Consider the following 17,623-nt stretch of genomic DNA (forward strand, 5'->3'; position numbering starts at 1 on the left):
ATGTTTAGGAGGATGAAGTCAGGTAATGTAAAGATACCTTATTTTCAAAACCTACCAGCTCTAATGATATAACAAAATTTTTAGCACTGTAATACAATTGCTTCTCTGTTGCTATGATGTGTCCGCCATATATTGCCTATATGATACATAGTAGATTTAAGTACATTTATAAAGATATTTTAAGGTGTATTTGAGAGTCATTCTGTAATCCAGTCACTGGTGGACAGAGATTTTGTTTACAGAGGTTCAGAAGTGCCTGACTGCACACCCACCTGCTGGCACAAAACCCTGTACCAGCACAGCACTTCTCGACACTTGCTGAGCTGGGAGCTGTAAGCCCTGTATGTGCTGAGAAGCCCTGCTGACATCAGTGCCTCTCACTCTGACATCATGTAAAAGTAGTTTTCTGTTTGGTGGACTCTAGCTGTATTGTTTTGCCCCAAAGTTTGCTTGTTTGCTGCTTACATCTGTGCCAGTGCGCAATGCTGCTGTACAGCAATGGGGTATATCATTAACCCTGCTTATCTCTTTCACAACCTCTCTATCCCTTCATTGTTAAAAAAACAGGTCTCCCACTAAAAGAAAAGATTTCCAGTTTCCACCTATAATTAAACACACACAACTAACCGTTCTACTTAGTCTTTTTAATGCACAAATTAAACCACTGGATTATTCCATGAAAAAAAAAAAAAAGGATACTGTCTCAGGTACGATTATAAACATGGCCCTATGTATGTACCATCACAAAGCATCAAACCCTTTCATTTAATGATGATGATGAAGTTTTTAATTCTTCTGCAAATTAACGGCCTGATCATTACTTGGATTAAATTGCTATAGTTCCACTAAAATCAGCATAGCCATGCTCTCTTACATTTTCCCTGCTGTCAGACTTGTATTTACTTGTAGCCCAGTCAGCACTAAGAAATCTGTGCAGTAGCTTTGATGTACCTATCTGTGTCTCAATTTTCAACCAGTCTTTTCTGATACACCAGTTGCTCTTATATATGGTATACCCATGTGTTTCTTTGACTTTTCTTGGGAGGTTGATGAATGTGTTTTTAAGCATCCATAAGTGAATTGTAGTATATGCTAAAATTATATTTTTGCAATATTTCTGCCAAAATGAACTACAGTGGATGGCTTGTGTCCACGTTACATTGGAATGTGCATGTTCATAAAATTTTACACTGGACATTTGACATTTTGCCAACATTCATTTGCTATCACATCACCATCATTTCCTACTTTAAACTTATTAGTACCAAGTGCATATACATGCATAGTTATATGCTGCTTAGAATATTATATATTTAGAGGGGAAAGAAAGATGAAGTCGGAAAGGCTGTATGAAGGTCTACTTAAACAGTATAGTAATGCTAGAACTTTATTCATCCTGGCTTAGACTACTGTATGAGATGGGTAAAAAAATCTATAAGCAAACTTTCTGGTATTTCTGGTATCTACATTCTAAGAGTTTATCTCTTATTGAATTGAGGAAAATTTTTGCCAATAACAAGTCAGAGCTATTATTTCTTTATTAATATGTACGTAAGTTGTAGTCCAGGAAATTACAGGTCAGAGGGCCCTGTGTTGTCTAAAGAATACAATGAAAGGAGCTGTTTTCATGAAAATTTTTATTTAAAACAGTATTTCATCTTTAAATAGAATTATAAGTAGAGAATGCAAAGGAATATTGTCAAGGTAAACTATATAGCTCCTACTTTGTTATGAATATCTTGGGCTTCTGCAGCAGAAGAGTGTACCAAAATCTTTATTGACTTTAACGTTTGGTTCAGTTGCACATTTTTATTTCATTCATTTTTAAGGATGAATGATAAGACTGTTTACTCTCACTTTGGGCAATAATGTATTACTTGCTAAGCTTTTTTGTTTGTAATGCGGTTGTATTTGGGAGCACAGCACAGGTAAGGGGCTTGCAATACAAAATAATTTCAATTATTATTTGTATTATTTTTAAAATTTGAAGGCATTTCTACGCCAGCTGGCTTTTCAAAATATCTCTTTTTTTAATATATTTTTTTTAATATATAAACATATATTCTGAATTCTATTAAGTGATGCTGTATTTAAAAGAAATTATTACTATTGGACCTGATCTAGATATGCTATGATATACACCTACACATTCATACCAGAAAAGCACTATATAAACACAAGAGTCTGTCCCTTTAGTTGGCAGGAGGATCAGATGGTCTTTTCTAGACATGTACATCCCTGTTGGCAAGATGACTTTTGAAGATGAACTGAGAAGCCTGTAATGTGAAGGTATTTTCAATTGCTGGTGATACTTTGGGAAAAGAAAAATGGACTCTGAGAGGAAATCATATGAAGTTACGAAGAGAGAAAGAAGTATCTAATAGTTTGAAATAAAAGGAAAAGTCAAGGGAAGAGGAATATGAGAAATATGAGGGAATAAAAGGGACATGGATGACCCCCAATTACTCTCAAGTTGTCCAAATTTTTGGACTTTACCTGAACTATCTAGATTTTTATACCAATTTCCTATATTCCATCTATATGAGCTCACACTATAAGAAACAGAAGTACTTGAATGAAAATGAACAAACATGTCTGGTCTTTATTAGCGAAAGAAAACAAAGGACTAAAGCAAAATTAATCCCCTTTGTAACCATATAAAGTTAAGAGGCACAGCGTTATGAGACAAACAGCAGAACAATTACATCTGAAGTCTGTAATAAGATTTACAGCATTATATTTTAAGGAGTTTAAAACCATATTTATGAATGTTTTGCATTTTATATGAGTCTTGTGAAAATATGTAATTTTCCAGGTTTTCTCTACTTTTGGACTAAAACCCGAAAGTATAGCTTGCTGCACTGCAGACTGTTCAAGATTCGCTTCTGACCCTGCTGCTGCTGGGCTTGGCTACTTAATTACATTTATTTTGTGCCATCTAGTCACTGTCTGCTTAACAGATAAATGTCAGATGTTGTTTCATGAAAGAATACACATTTCATATGAAATGTTCTGCTGTTGACCTACCTTTGAAAATGGAAATGCTTCTTGTAATGATCTTGGGTAGCTGGAATCTTTGATTAGCAGGTATGTGAGACAGAACTGGTTGAATGCATGAAAAAAGGGATTTTAAGACCAAAAAAAAAAAAAAAAAATTATGGTGCTGTAGTTTCTTCTGAAACTCATGAGAATGAGGAGAAAATTATACATTCCTTGTAGTATCATATTTAGGCAGAAGCTTCTCTCTGCACCTTAATGCTGGAAGGCGCAAGCCTCCCCCTTTCTATGGGTTCTTCCCATGGTAAATAGGTCATGGACAAACTATAAAATGCCATTTATTACCACAAAGTTCCAGGTGTTCCCATTTTCCCTCTTTCTGATTTTCTTTAAAAAAACCCAATAGAATTCTGTCCAGGATTGAGAATAACATGACTAAAATTCAGGCATTGGTAGTATATGGCATACTCCAACATGAGGGAGGGTGTGAGTCCTCTAACACTCATACAGCCTAAAGCAAACCCTAGGTCTTCACCAGGAATTATGCAAGTACAGTGGATATCTTATTTCTTCAGTGTCTTTTTGTAAATAAATAAAATCACCATGGGCTCTTCTGAGAATGAGACAAATTCAAGTTAGGAATACCATCTGCATTATGTGTTTTTAGTATATGGGTGGGTAACAGTAAATATTATGTAACTGTTAAGATTTGGACAAAAACCAGTGCCTTGCGATCCCCTAGGTAGTCCCTCATCCCCTGAGGTACTGAACACTCATTTTCCTTAGTAATCACTTAGCCCATTATTTTCATCAAATGATTGCATCAGATAATACATTTTAGCTTGCGTAGCCTAAAACTAGTAATCCCAAGAGATTAATAAGATTAGAAATGTAACTAGAATTAATCAAGTTTAATCAAGAAAAAGGATTAACATAGTACTATTTTTATTCTTGTTGTCAATCACTCAAAAGAATATGCAAGGCAGAGTTTACCCCAGAGTGATGTAGCAACACTTAAGCATTTCAAAACTTCCCGATTTCCGAAAGTTCTACACCAAAGTGATGACTGTATAAAATAGAATGAAGAATCTATGTCCAGTGCATTAATACTATGCCCATTACATTTCAAAACAAACTACAGTTAAAAGTATAAAATAATATAAATTATAATGCATTAATAAATTGATTTAACTGTAATTCATCTCCAATGAATTCTTAATGATGGAATTCCTGGATTTCCATTTTTAAAAAAGCAATGTTGATTAGTAGAGATCCAAGACGATTTTTTTCTGACTTTTCACTTGATATTGTTTTGTTTTGTCAGAATAAATTTTCATACCTATCTTTGAAGTAAAACACTGACCCTCTGTCTTCCAGATATCTTCTTTAATCTTGTTCTAAACAGAAGGTTAATTGTACCCTGTTTAATCTTGCTTGGAATGCAGTTTTCAAGGTCAATTGTCCACTTGGAGCCATGGACAATAGAAATTAAAAAATACACACATTAGTTCACCCATTCCATTTTCCTACTCCTTAAGCAGCGTTTTCTTCTGAAACTCTTAATTTTGGATAATACCTAGCTTCAAAACGAAATTTTCAGTGTATGCAAGACTGGAATTGAAAACATAAACTAAAGAATTTGTCTTGCAGTTAGGCCTGAATTTTAGCTGGAGTGACTAATTTATGTTAATTGAAGGATCTACTTTTCTTTGGGGTGGAACATCACTGCAGGGAGCAAGGCTCTATAGTTTAATAGTTCTAGCAATGAGTGGGCCATTATTCTACTGTAGGAGGGGGAATATACTGGTTCACCTCTGTCTTTGCTGCTGTTTTCAGTCTTTATTTGTCTTATCTATTTAGAATACTTTTCAATATGCTTGTACAGCCATTTCAAAGGCTACCTATTGTACAAATTTATGATAACTACAGTTAGTTACAGATCTATTCTCCCTTTGGAATAAGTATTTTTCTCCATCTCATATCCCACTGAAGAGTGAAGATTTGGAAAGGCCCATGTTAGCACTGCAATGTATTGTGCTTTTTACTTTAAGATAAATAAAAAGCAAACAAACATGTCTTTGTCTGACAAGTTTTGTCTTGGGCACACCCACTTATCCCTCATCAGCCAAGATAAATTGCTTCAGAGGGAGGACTTCCATGTTCACAGAAGGAATGCAGAAATTCTTTCTATTTTGTACATTCTTGGCATCTTTCCTTTGTTATCAATTTCATGTCCTCTTTGTGTTTTGAAGCTCTGCTTGGGAAAGGAGGTTATAAATATTAAAGCTCTGCATAAGTTCTTAAGAATGATTTGGGATTTTTTTTTTGTTTTGTCTCAAATATTCTTTGTTTCTGCTATTTTTACCTGAAAGCTATCCTTCCTCATTCAAGCAGTGTATTTTTAGTTAGTTCAGATAGCTGAAAAGATTGTTGTTAACTGGACAGAGATTACTTGTGGCTTTCTTCTTTTCCAATGCTGTTGTAATATTGCCAGCACTAAGAAACACACTTAGAACAGATTTTGCAAATACTATATGGAAGACATATAATTTTTATTTTTAAAGTACTTTAATGAATCCCCTGCTATAAACAGCAAGAGTTTTTAAGTACTGGAATGTGTGTCTTAAATTGGACTTCATGAAGAAACATCCAAAGACTTTGTTCATAGTTGCGTAGGACTTTGTAATTATAATTTTAATATGATCAGGCTGTGGTTGATACAGTTTCTGTATCACTGTAGACAATGCAGATACGTTTCTGGCATGGCTTGAATTAGATGAGAATTTCCATTTTCCCTCATAAACTTTTACAGTAGTTATTGACACATACCTGAAAGGCCAGGATTTTAACTTTTATCTAGAGGCAAGTATATATATATCATTTCGAACCTCTAGCTGTAGTACCCATTTTTAAACTCAGTTCCCCTTTCATGCCATTCTAGAAAAGTAGAAATTAATGTACAGATTCCTCTGTTACTTCCCGAAATCACCCAAAGCTTCTTAGGGGAACAGAGAGAAAAGATACGGAGTTATCAATAAAAGGAACAGTCCAAGTGCAATGCAAAAGAAAAAAGAATACTTTCCATAATTGGAAGGTCCATAAATTACTGTAGCCCTGGGGTCAAATATTTGTGTGGAATTGCTGGGCCATTTAAGCAGCTACTCATTAAAACCATGTAAATGCTTGAAAAATCAAGCTATCATTTTACACTGATACTTGCACCTACTCCCAAGGAGGGAAGGCAAATGCACATTGATAAGGATACATATTCTTTTGAAGGTAGATTCCCACATACACAGCACTTCTCACACAAACATTTCCTTAAAGGCATACTGTCAGGTGAACTTTGCAGACTTTCAAGCCAGGCATTTGTATCTTGATGTTATGACCTGCTAACTCTAACGGAAAAAAGCCCACAAGAAAAATGGAAAATTTCCTTGTAGATTGTTTTTGCCTGTAGTGCAGCAGAAGCAGTATGGTTTTCCCTTGTGAAGTGAGCAGTCAGGTCTGCAGAGATCACAAAGACATCCTCAGGGGTGATGGGTGCTTCTGTGCTACCTCTGCACTTCAGTCTTCCCCTTTTCAGTTTCTCAAACACAGGGAGGAGGATTTGCTCAGCAATGGTAGTTTGCTCATAGTTTAATTAATCTTCAACTGCATTCACTTTTTGGCAGCCTTCCAGTGGAGTTCAGCAAGGATAGTGTTGTGCCTGTACCTGCCTTCTCCCTCTTCCAGACTGGGGAAGTTTCTCTGCAGGTTCAGAAACAGCAGGGACATCCATCAGTCCCCTCGATGTACTTTGGCACAGAGGGGACCCTCAGGTACAAAGTCTGCAGTCTGCCTTTGTTTGACATGCTGGGGTAAACCCTGTTTTTCTTCTAATGCAGTCTTCTCTTTAATTGCCCAGGGTGTTTTATCTCTTCTATCTTGGCCTTTCTCCATGTCTGTATTTAAATTCAGTTTTTCAATTTTCCCTGAGCTTTGCCCTTCCAATTTTCAATTGCAACTGTTATGATCAACTGCTGCTTTGGTGATCCTTTCACCACCCCACTGAGATGAGGTCCCTCATTCTTCAGCCCCACGTGATGTGAGTGGGTGAGTAGCGAGCAGATGACAGAATTAATTTGCAGGTGTCTCCCTCCTTTTGCTTTTGACATCCTGTCATTTACCATGTCCTTATGTCTAGTGGGTTATTTCTCAGAGTTGTGCAATCCTTTTCTAGGTTAGCATTGAGCAATCTTAATTATTTCAGAGACAGTCTTTATATAAGGAGATTTTCTGAGGGAAAAGGCTTCCAAATGTTTTTCCTTTAGAAACAGTTGAATACAGTAACATGGAAAAGGCATGGAAGTAGTGGCATCGTGTCTGCAGCTACTCTAAGCCATGAGAACGGAGTAGATTGTAACAGAACAAAAACACCAAACTTGAAAACCTGAAGATAATAGTAAGATTCATTGCTGTGTGTTCCTTTTTTATCTTAGGAGAGAACATATAATGAAGGTTTGGTCTACTCTGCACACAGTTGCCTCCTGGTAAGATGAGGCATGTCTGTTTGCAGAAGTGCGGCGTGGTTGACTTTTATGTGAACTTCGTATTTACACTCTCATTTGTTTAGAAAAAAACTGGGATGATTTACTACAAAGAGTGTTCAGAGTATTCCTCATGTACATCCCTTGCATGTCTCATTGTGCTTGGTGAGCATCTCTCATCCATACCATTAATTAGTTTTCCAGAGGAAAGGGTAAAGAAAAGGTGATCTGTGCAATAATGGAGTCAGGCATGAGTGAAGAATTCCAAACATGTATTAAATGCACACTTAAATCTAATCAGATTTATTTATTTACTGTTTAATTTCCCTCCCAGCATTCTAGTGTGCTCTTTATTTTTCTTTTTCTTTTTTTTTTTTTCTGTTGGGTGACCCCAAAAAACCATTAATTGTTCTTAATCATTGATATTTTCCTCATTTGGGAGAAGAATGTAAATTTTAAGTATCCAAAACTGTAAGTCTTGTGAACAGTCCTTTGTCTTTGAGCACTAAAGATACTATTTTCTTGGAATACTTCAATTATGATTAGCCTTAAGGGAAATAATCTTTCTCTTGAAGGAGTTTCTTTTCATTGTTTTAAACATTTCTGTGAATGACAAGTGATATTATCTGAACACAATACATATTTGGGGAAAGGAAGGATGAATAAGAAATTTAAATGACATGAGCACCAATATTCCTTTTATGGTCTTCATGCTGTATGTTGTTGTATGATAACAAAAAGCAAGCATTGCTAACAAGATATTAAAGGAAGACCCCATTTTCTTTACTTCTAACTGTGGCCTTAAATGCACAAAATAGTAAAACAAATGTGTGTGCATCTGTGATGTAATAGCAAAAAGAAGTAAAAGCTGGAAACAAATTAGTAATTCTTCAGTGCTCACTCTGAATGATAGTTGATTTTTATGCTCTATATTACGGTTCATAACTGTCAGTGAAATAAGAATCCAAACTGAATTGTTAAAAAAACAGAAACATTTGTCTTGATTTTTTTTTTTAAGCTTGAATGCTCTGTGATGAAACTGTTGCTGTAGATTGTGTAAAGCATCAAGAATTCAGTATGTTTGCATGCTGTATCTCAAGACTAAATGGACTGATTATCATTTATTCTTCATAAATTACATAAATGTTCAAATTCCTTTCACTAGTTCTATGTTCCTACTGACTGCAGTGGGAATTGCTGGTATTAAGACCTTTGAAAATTAGGCCAAAAGACAATGTTGTGCAATGCTGCTTGGGGAGTGATTCGCAGACAGATGTGCAAAATTCATTTCTCACACAACCAGAAATCACCAGGAAGCTCCATACTCTCCCAGCATCTTTGTGGGGAGAAAGGTTTCTTTTCTCTAAACAAATTTATGTCCAAACATCCCAGATTATTTAAATTGTATTTCAAGTCGTGAAGCTTTTACAACAAAGCTGGCATCCTTTCTGTGAAAATGAAAAAGTTTTAACACATTTGTGTTGTTGCTTGGTTTGCTTTTTAAAGTAACTGATAAATCACCCTTTTAATATTAAACTAGAGATGGGCCAAACCATGCTGAACAAGCTCAGTTATCTTTAAGACGGAACGGAGCATTTGACCAACTGCGGAAGGTGACGGAGTGAATGCTTAAGCCAACCTGTCTAATAAGGGAGTCTGTAACAGTTCTGCCTGTCACAGAACGCTCTTTTACATGCTCTATTTATAATGTCCTGTTGCTGTTTTATTTTGCCTTTAACAGCTGTGCAAGGGTGATTAAAAACAGTCCCCAAGTTTCCTGTGTCACTTTTCACTCATCATCACTGCTCTGAATGGTAACAGTTTAAACCTTCCCATGCCCGTTAGCTAATGTTTGTTGAGAACACAATATTGGCCTCTTTGTTACAAACTTCATGAATCTGTATTATTAATTTTTCATTTTCAGGCTATGGGAAGGATCCAAATCTGGAAATTTAAATAACAGTTAATCTTCCGTGTTTTCTGGTCTTTGAATTCCTCTGCACAAAACTCTACTTGACACAACATTACTCTAGAATTAGTTTCACTGCCTTTGCCTAGCAACACAAATACATTTTACACTTTCCAGGCTTCTCCTGTTAACTTCTAAAGCTGATTGTTGTCACCGGTATATCTTTGTTTGTTATTTATTTGTTACTAGGTGTCATGTCTCTGGACAGGCTTCCCTGGCTGGATGCTCCCCAAGCTCTGTCTTTAGGTCCCACCACACTGGAGCTGTGCTCTCTCAATCTTCCTGACTCTGAGCAGAACCTGGGGCTGCCTTTGGCTCAGGGCTCCTATGCGCCTTCTCAAGACATGCTCTCCTAATTGCTCAGACCAGCTTTCTGTTGCTTAGGCCTGTATTCATGCTGGATCTCCAGGAAGATCCTCATGCTTTCCCAAAGCTCAAATCTTGCACTGTTCTTCTTCAGACTGAGATGGAAATTTTCACTTTGAACTTTTGACATTGCGAGAAATATCCCTAATCCAAAAGAAAGAAACATCTTTATGTCCTTGCATTTTCTTCTTGCGTTAGGAACACAGCTTTTAGAGAGGGGCATAGTCCCTCTTTGGAAACTTGCAGGCTGTTTCTTGCTGCCAGTCAACTCCCCTTCACCTTTGCTATTACACAGTAAGGAAAGTTTAATCTTTGGCCCAAAGCCTGTGCTTTTGTTCATCTCTCTCCTACTTTTTGCCTTATTTGTCTTCTTGACCCACCCTATCTTCACAGCTTTTAAAAAACAGTGTTTAATACTGTGCTCCCTTCAGATTGCCCCAGGAGGGTGGTTCTGCCTTCTCAGACAATCCTCAGCAAACTTTACTGCCCAAATCAGCACATTCTTGAAGTGTTAGCAACATCTTTGCTTGTTCTGTAGTTTCTCTGAAACAGAAGGTGTCAGAGGATAGTGTACTCATCAGATTTGCATGGTGAAATGGAGGGGAAAGAGTGAGGACATGGTTCGCAGCTTGCTGGTAACAGGAACTGCTGCCTAATGTGGAGGTAAAGTGCAGCCACTCAGCAGGATGGGGCTTTTGGGCACAGCACGTCACTGCCTGTCCCAGGCTTTGCGGGAGCTATCATCATTGTTCTTCCTAGTAGCATCTGTCCTGTGCGTCCCTTCCCGAGTCACCAGCCCACCATGGCTGCTGCTTCTTGCAGTGCTATGGGAGGCCTTGCTCTGCACCCTGGTGAGTATGTTGTGTTCAGGTGAGGGAGCAGCCCTCAAGCTATCCGGCTGTGCAGAGCCCTTGACAACTCAGAAGGAGCTGGAGACCTCAGGGATGGGCTAAGCTCCAGTCTTAGTGGATGTGTGGGACAGCTGCTTCTGGCAGCACTCTGACTCAGAAGAAAAAAGGTGGCAGCAGGTAAGTCTGTGCTGGAGTCAGTACCGGTTGCTCAGTAAAGACGTGCACTTACAACCACACCTCAGATTTGTCATTTAAGAGCTACCACCAACACATTCTGCACCCAACTGATGCTGGCTGTGGTGGGAGCCCCTGAGCTCCTATCTGATTTGCCCGGCTGCATCTCCTCTTGCTGCCTGCTCAGTCACAGCCCCAGAGGTTGTCACCCATCCCACCCACTCGCATGCAAACGATTTTCAAACAGGGACTAAGTGGGATGAACTTGGGAGCAGAGCCTCTACTCTGCAAGGGGCTGGTGCTTATGTTGGTCCTCAGCATACATAGATACTTCCTTCAGAGAGTCAGTCCCTTTCAGGAGCATAGATGAAGTGTTACTATAGAATGTCCCGGGGTCGGGGGTTGCATAAGATACAAATGTTTCATAGTTTTGTTGATTTTTAACAACACGTTGTGTAAATTACACAAACTTGAGGTCCTTTCTGTGGACAAGAAGACATTTGACCAAGGATAGCTTTTTGGTGGATATGCCTCAGCTGTATACTCATGAATCAGTTGCAGCCTGTATTGGGAAATATATTGTTAATATAATTGGCTTGGTGAAATGAAACATTTAAAATGAATAATAGAAAGATAAAGAATTTATATTTTTTAAAATATTATAAAAAGCAGGAAAGGACATGACCTTCATATGCGTGATGGTTTTTGTTATTATAGGAATCAGAGGCTTAATTCCTGGAAGTGCTGGAGTGGTTTTGGTTGGCTGAATGTGTTCTTCATAGTATGTTTGTAATCTCAAACTTTTTCTGAAAATGGAATTCAGATTTCTAGCCAAAGACGTAGTATTTTTTACTTTGCATTGAGGTTATATAACAGATGGTGAGCTAAAATGTGCTCGGTGTTTCAAAATTATTTGATGACTCATAAAACTGAGTCACACTTTTTCCTCAGATCATGTTTGGATTCTATCTAGGGATGAGTAAAACTGTTGTATTAGAGAAAACTCCATCTGAAATATTAAGCAAGTATTTGAATTGTGAAAATCTATTGAGATTTTTATTTTTTTTAATTCATTTACCTGTGGCTTGTCTTGTAGGACATTCTCAAAATCTCACAGAACAATGTGCAATTCCTGAAATGTTTAAGGAATAGCTGTAGTTTAGTTAACATTGAAACAGCAAATGAAGCCTTCAAGTTCCCTGAGAGTTCAACTATTATATGTTTTAACTGGAACCAGCATAAAGCATCTGTCTTAAAAACCGCTGTTTTCTCATATGTTTGGAATCAGTGGGAGTCAGGTTCCTTTGGAAATACTTTAGAGGGCCTGTCGGGAAGTTAGGTGTCTAGTTCATTGAATGTCTGTACCTAATACTTGTGTGAGGGACAGACTTAAAGGGGATGGGTTCAGTGCTGGGAGTTTCACACCATAGACCTATTTGGTTTCTGATGGTACGATCCATCATTTTCTTGGACATTCTAGTAGGTGCCCTTAGCTGCTTCTGCACCTATGTTGGAAGCAAGATAATGTTATTGACTCTGTTAATTAAGTCTTGGTAATGCGCATTTGGTCCAAACACTCCCTGGTCGTATTTCAGTCTGACCCTTTTTAAGAAGCAAAGGCTAAATTTTCTTGGGTTAGGAGGGACAAAGAACAGTGTTTGGGATCTTAGCACACATGAATGTGTCCGTGAGATCTGGAGAGACACATGTGGTTATGGAGCTGAGTTGGTCTCAGTACCCAAAGGACTATCTGAATCAAGGGGGCAGACAATTCTCTGACTGGGTACTCAGAGGATCTGACAAAGGAGATGGCCACTAGCCAGCTTTTGAGTTCAGGTTAAGGGATTTCATTCAGGACAAACTATTCAGGCCTAACAGAAAAACTCCATTATCATAGCTTACTGCTCAGCTGTGGATGGATTTTTAAGCTAACATACACATTACTGTAGAAGAAAGCAGGAAACTCAGAACACTTCTATCTTACAAGTACACAAAAGTATATTATGTATACAAAGAATATACAGTTTTGAAAGGGCTCTTAGGCCTGCTTGTGATGTTTACATAGAGAGTTAGTATTGCCATTCTAGGTGTATTGGTAATATTTGCCTGAAAAAGAGATGCTATCCCTTGGATTTTCTTCTTTTTTTATGAAGTTATATTCTCACTCTGTATATCTAGTAGCACAAAGCTTGTTTTTCTACAAGTTGCTCTATTTTCAAAGATAATAGGTAGATGTTAGAGTTCCAGCTTTTTTTCCTGATATTACATGTGTGGCTCTATTTGCATTCTCTCAGCTCATGTTTTCTCAGATGCAGAAAATTATGTAATTAGTTGTGGGGTCTCATACCATCATTTGAGAGATGTTTCCCATTTAAATTAAAGGCCTGTTCTTCTACCCAATCAGTAATTGTCTAGATCTTTTAAGATCTCCTTCAGCTTGATTTAATTGTTAAACATTAATTTAGTGGGAAAATGGCTTCAAAGGGGAAAAAAAGAACTGCTGGAGGGGCAAAATATTAATAGGTGCTTAAAAGCAAAACAGTAATTCTTCCCTTTCTAAGCTTGCAGCCCTTCAGGCCTAGTAGAAAAGAAACAATTGACTGTATTACAGGATTATATAGGTTTCATTGACTTAAAATGAACTGAAAGCAGCTGTAGGGAGATTTGCCTCAAATCTTTATTATTAGCCATATGCGGCAGAAAGAAAAACAATGTTTTGTTTGAATCAGAAAATACAATTTTCAATGGTGGTTTAGAAAAAGGTTAGATAAAGAGAGCATTACTTTTCAATAGGGAAAAAGGTGAATAGAAAAATTTTGTTTTGCTAGCATTATATACCATATAAAAGATTTCAGCCAACAGAAAAAAAAGGGCTATCTTATACTTGTAAAGTCTTTGTTTTCTTTCATTTATGATGGATAATCTTTGAATTTAGTACACTTGATATCTCTTTTACTTACTAATGACAGTAATACTTCACTCCTTTGAATACTTTTACCATGCAAATGGAGATAAAGATCAAAGAAGTGTTGCTTTTTAACAAAGAATATCCTTCTAAAGTCTGCATCCCATTGAAAAATACATAGGTACAGGTTTCCCTCTAAGATTTCTTCCCTTGGTTGTTAAAAATTCTAATTAAAGAACCTAGGGTTTTTTATTTAAAAAAAAAAAAAAGTTCAGGATGCAAAGTCAGAATCTATTCTAAAATTCTAGAATATTTTCTTACTGTGAATTTTTAAAAATATTTAGGATTATTTTACCTACCATAATCTTTTCTGAAAACCATATATGTCATTAAAATGCAGCTAATAGTAGTTATTTTGTAAACCGTCTATGCTCAATTACTTTTGTAAATCAGGATGTTGCTTTAATTCCAGTGTTGTACTGAGAATGGGAATTGCTCACTCATACACAAGTAAAAGTGCACTGTTGTGCTACAGTGGTGGGTGACAATGCACATAACATGAATAAAACCTGATGCCTGATATCAGTAATAAGATATTACTATTTCAGAAAATACAAAACTTTCTGTTGTATTAGTATTCCTGGTACAAGTTTCTTGTTTCATGTAACATACCTTTGTCCGAAGTGATTATCTGTAGTCAGGTGTCTTTTGTTAAGCTGTGTTACTGAATAGATTCTGCAATACATAATAGACTTTTTTTTCCTCTGGGTTGTTCAGGTGAAGTGCTTTTATATAAACATATCTACAACAGTATTCATTATGATGCAGGATGGAATTACATGATTCTGGACATTATATTAGCTGTACATTACTTTGACATTGCAGCAGCAACATTGCAGCAGAGCCAAACTGATTTAGAGATATGAAAAAACAAATACAAAAAAAAAAAATCTATGGACATAGAAAAAAAGCTGGAATTAAATTCTCACTGATATTCAAAAATGTTTTCTTAACCTATAGACCAGCCACTCCATAGTCCACTTTTGAATGGAGCAAAAATGAAGCATTCTGGGACAAGGAAGGATAACTTTGTGTAGCCACAAGTGGCAGCTATACTTCTCACCCACTTACCCATAAAGTTCCTTCTTCAAAGGAGAGTCTACAAAGAGCAATGTGGCTGATTCTGTCTGCAGCATTGTAGCTTTGAAGTATATATGGCTGCATTCTGATGCTCTGTGTGTGCAGAGGTGGAGTTTTCCCATGTTTAAGAGTTGTCTTACACTCTCATATTCAATTAATATTTTTATGCAGTATACAATTTCTCAAACACTTTTCAGTGAGACAATGACCGGTAACTTTTAGAACCTGCAGTGCTGTCATCTTAATTATCTATTTTGAGTTTGATATATTTGTGGAAGGAACGTTTTCAACTCTGACATTCATGGGGTCAACATGTCATTGATCTACCAATTTTTTCTCCTCAATTATTTTCTTAAATCATTCACTAAAGGGTTATCTGCAACATAGCAGCTATTGCAAAACACTACTTCAAAGTGGTGGACCTCATTTTTGCATCTTAAGTTAGAGAAAGGCTGAATACTTTGTGAAAGTGAAAAATTTTTACTTTTTTCAAATTTGTCATCCAGAGCCACTATTCAATCTTTTAAAAGGTAAGCCATGGTTCCTAATCAGCCTGAATTCAGATAACACTGCATACATTTTTCAACCCAAAGAAACTGGAAGTGGTGTAGTAGTACAGAAGAAAGTTTAGTATTTAAATCCCACTTTGATCTGTAGGTTGTAAGGGACTTCTTTAGGTTTAGTAGCTGCTTTTTTGATTTTTACAGTTGAGAAAATCTTGATATAGAAAAGATTAAGCAACTTGTCCAAGGTCTCTAAAGGAGCCACTAACACAAATGGAGCCAAACACTGAATTCCTGTCTGATTGTTCACAACACTTAGATCACAGGCTGGGAAGGTGACAGTTGCTTTGGCATTCAGAGGAGTTTCTTTCTGGAATCTCATCCCCAGTTTGCTTCTCCAGCAAGAAATCCCAATCTTCCTTATCTCCCATAATTTCCAGTAGGTTCCTCCTCCCTTGTGCTGTCAGCTATACAAGCAGACACTTCTTATTATCATTGTTGCCTTCTAATAAGAAATCCAGGTACCCGCCACTGGGTGTAGGAAGTGAATGCTTTCAATCAGGCTGATATGTTTCATGCTCAGAAGTATTCACTTCTAATTGAAACATCCAAAAGATAAGAGTTCAACAAGGAAATTTGATATATTTGCTGTAGGTGTGTTGTCAGACTTGCTAAACACCATCCCAAACACTAGCGAGGGTGGGAAGTGGAGAGTGGGTACAAGTGACCTGAAACACACCTTAATCGTTTGCACAACTCCACATATAATAACTTGATATGTGCATGCATTTACAGTGCTATAATTACATGCTGGTGTACTTTTAGTTATTTATTCATGTTAATCTGCTGAAGAGAACATAAATATTGAACTAATTGAAACATTTCTAATGAGAGATTTTATTTCATTCACATATTCACAGAAAGAAAACTAACCTGTATGTATTGTGAATTTAGGTTAATGTTCTTGAGAAAGCGGATGCTGCTTGTAGGACAGGAATAATCTCCCTTCTTGAAGTGACTTCCAATTATTTGTTTATAGGATGTACAGAATGTTCTGCTTCCTTGAGCAATGTTTTCTATTCAGAATTGTGAGGGACATGTTTATTGTGTTGTTAGTGATCAACAGGAGTTATGAATTATTGAAATTTATCACACCTTCCAGGCATTTCAGGGCAGTTACATATAACAAGAAGAGGCACATTTCCCTAAATGAATACACTTTCATTCAGTGGGTTATTCACTTAACCAGCATTAAATGTAATCCTCTTTGAATCTCGGTAGTCACCTCCTACTCTTTTCCTGTCAGTCTTCATCTCCTGCAAAAGCATGAATTCATCTTTCAAAAGAATAGTAGTTTGGCTAAATCACTGTGTAGCTTTCTGTAAGAAATACAAGAGGGATTCTATAGAAATAGTGCAAAATAGCATAAGGTCAGCAGCTCCTAATACTTTACATCATAATTAAAGTATTCACATTTCCCTTCCCTTCCCTCTCCCGATCCCTCCCCCCTCCTTTTATCCTTCTCCTTTTCTCCTTCTCCTTTTCCTTTTTCTTTTCATCGATTTTTAAATTTCCTTTTTATTTTTTTTCCTTTTATTTTTTTCTTTTTTTACTTTCTTTTTTTCTTTTTAAGATGGAAAGGTATTTCAGTAATATATCATCATCATCATCTCTTTTTATGCTGATTTTATTTTTAGACAAGGCAGATCACACTGCTGGGTGTTGTAATTTACTGCACACCAGCTTTGCAGAATATAATGGAGCGGGACAGTATTCTTTTTGATGTGGTTAATCCCTGTTATACTTGTGCCTCTCCTGAAAACTGCACTGTGTCAGAGAGTCTTTTGTAGCCAATGGTGACAGGAAGATCAACAGAGAGAGGTTGCTCCATTAACCTCTAAAGTAATGAAGTTGCATTTCAGGCAGTCAACACTCATGCTGCCAATTTATTATCATTTAAGAGGAAGTAGAACTACTTCAAGCCACTCTAGTGTCCACATTTTGATAAATACACAGATTGCTAATGTTCTAATGCTAACAATCAGCCCTGAGGGGACCTCTAATGGCATAGGATGCTGTGGCTGTGTGTCTTCTTGGTCTTGCAAAATAATCAGTCTTCAGCACCAAGAAAACAGGCTAAGCCTATTTATTCCCATACTAAATATGCAGATGTAGTTTTGCTGATAATG

The 17,623-nt window shown here is 36.9% G+C and overlaps 1 protein-coding gene across 5 annotated transcripts in view; it reads left to right on the forward strand.

The window, feature by feature from the left end:
* Positions 1–17,623, forward strand: part of ERC2 (ELKS/RAB6-interacting/CAST family member 2) — a 585,639-nt gene that overhangs the window by 549,901 nt on the left and 18,115 nt on the right. The gene's annotated exons all lie outside the window — the stretch shown is intronic.

Source organism: Athene noctua, chromosome 10, assembly GCF_965140245.1.
Source record: "Athene noctua chromosome 10, bAthNoc1.hap1.1, whole genome shotgun sequence".
NCBI lineage: Eukaryota > Metazoa > Chordata > Aves > Strigiformes > Strigidae > Athene > Athene noctua.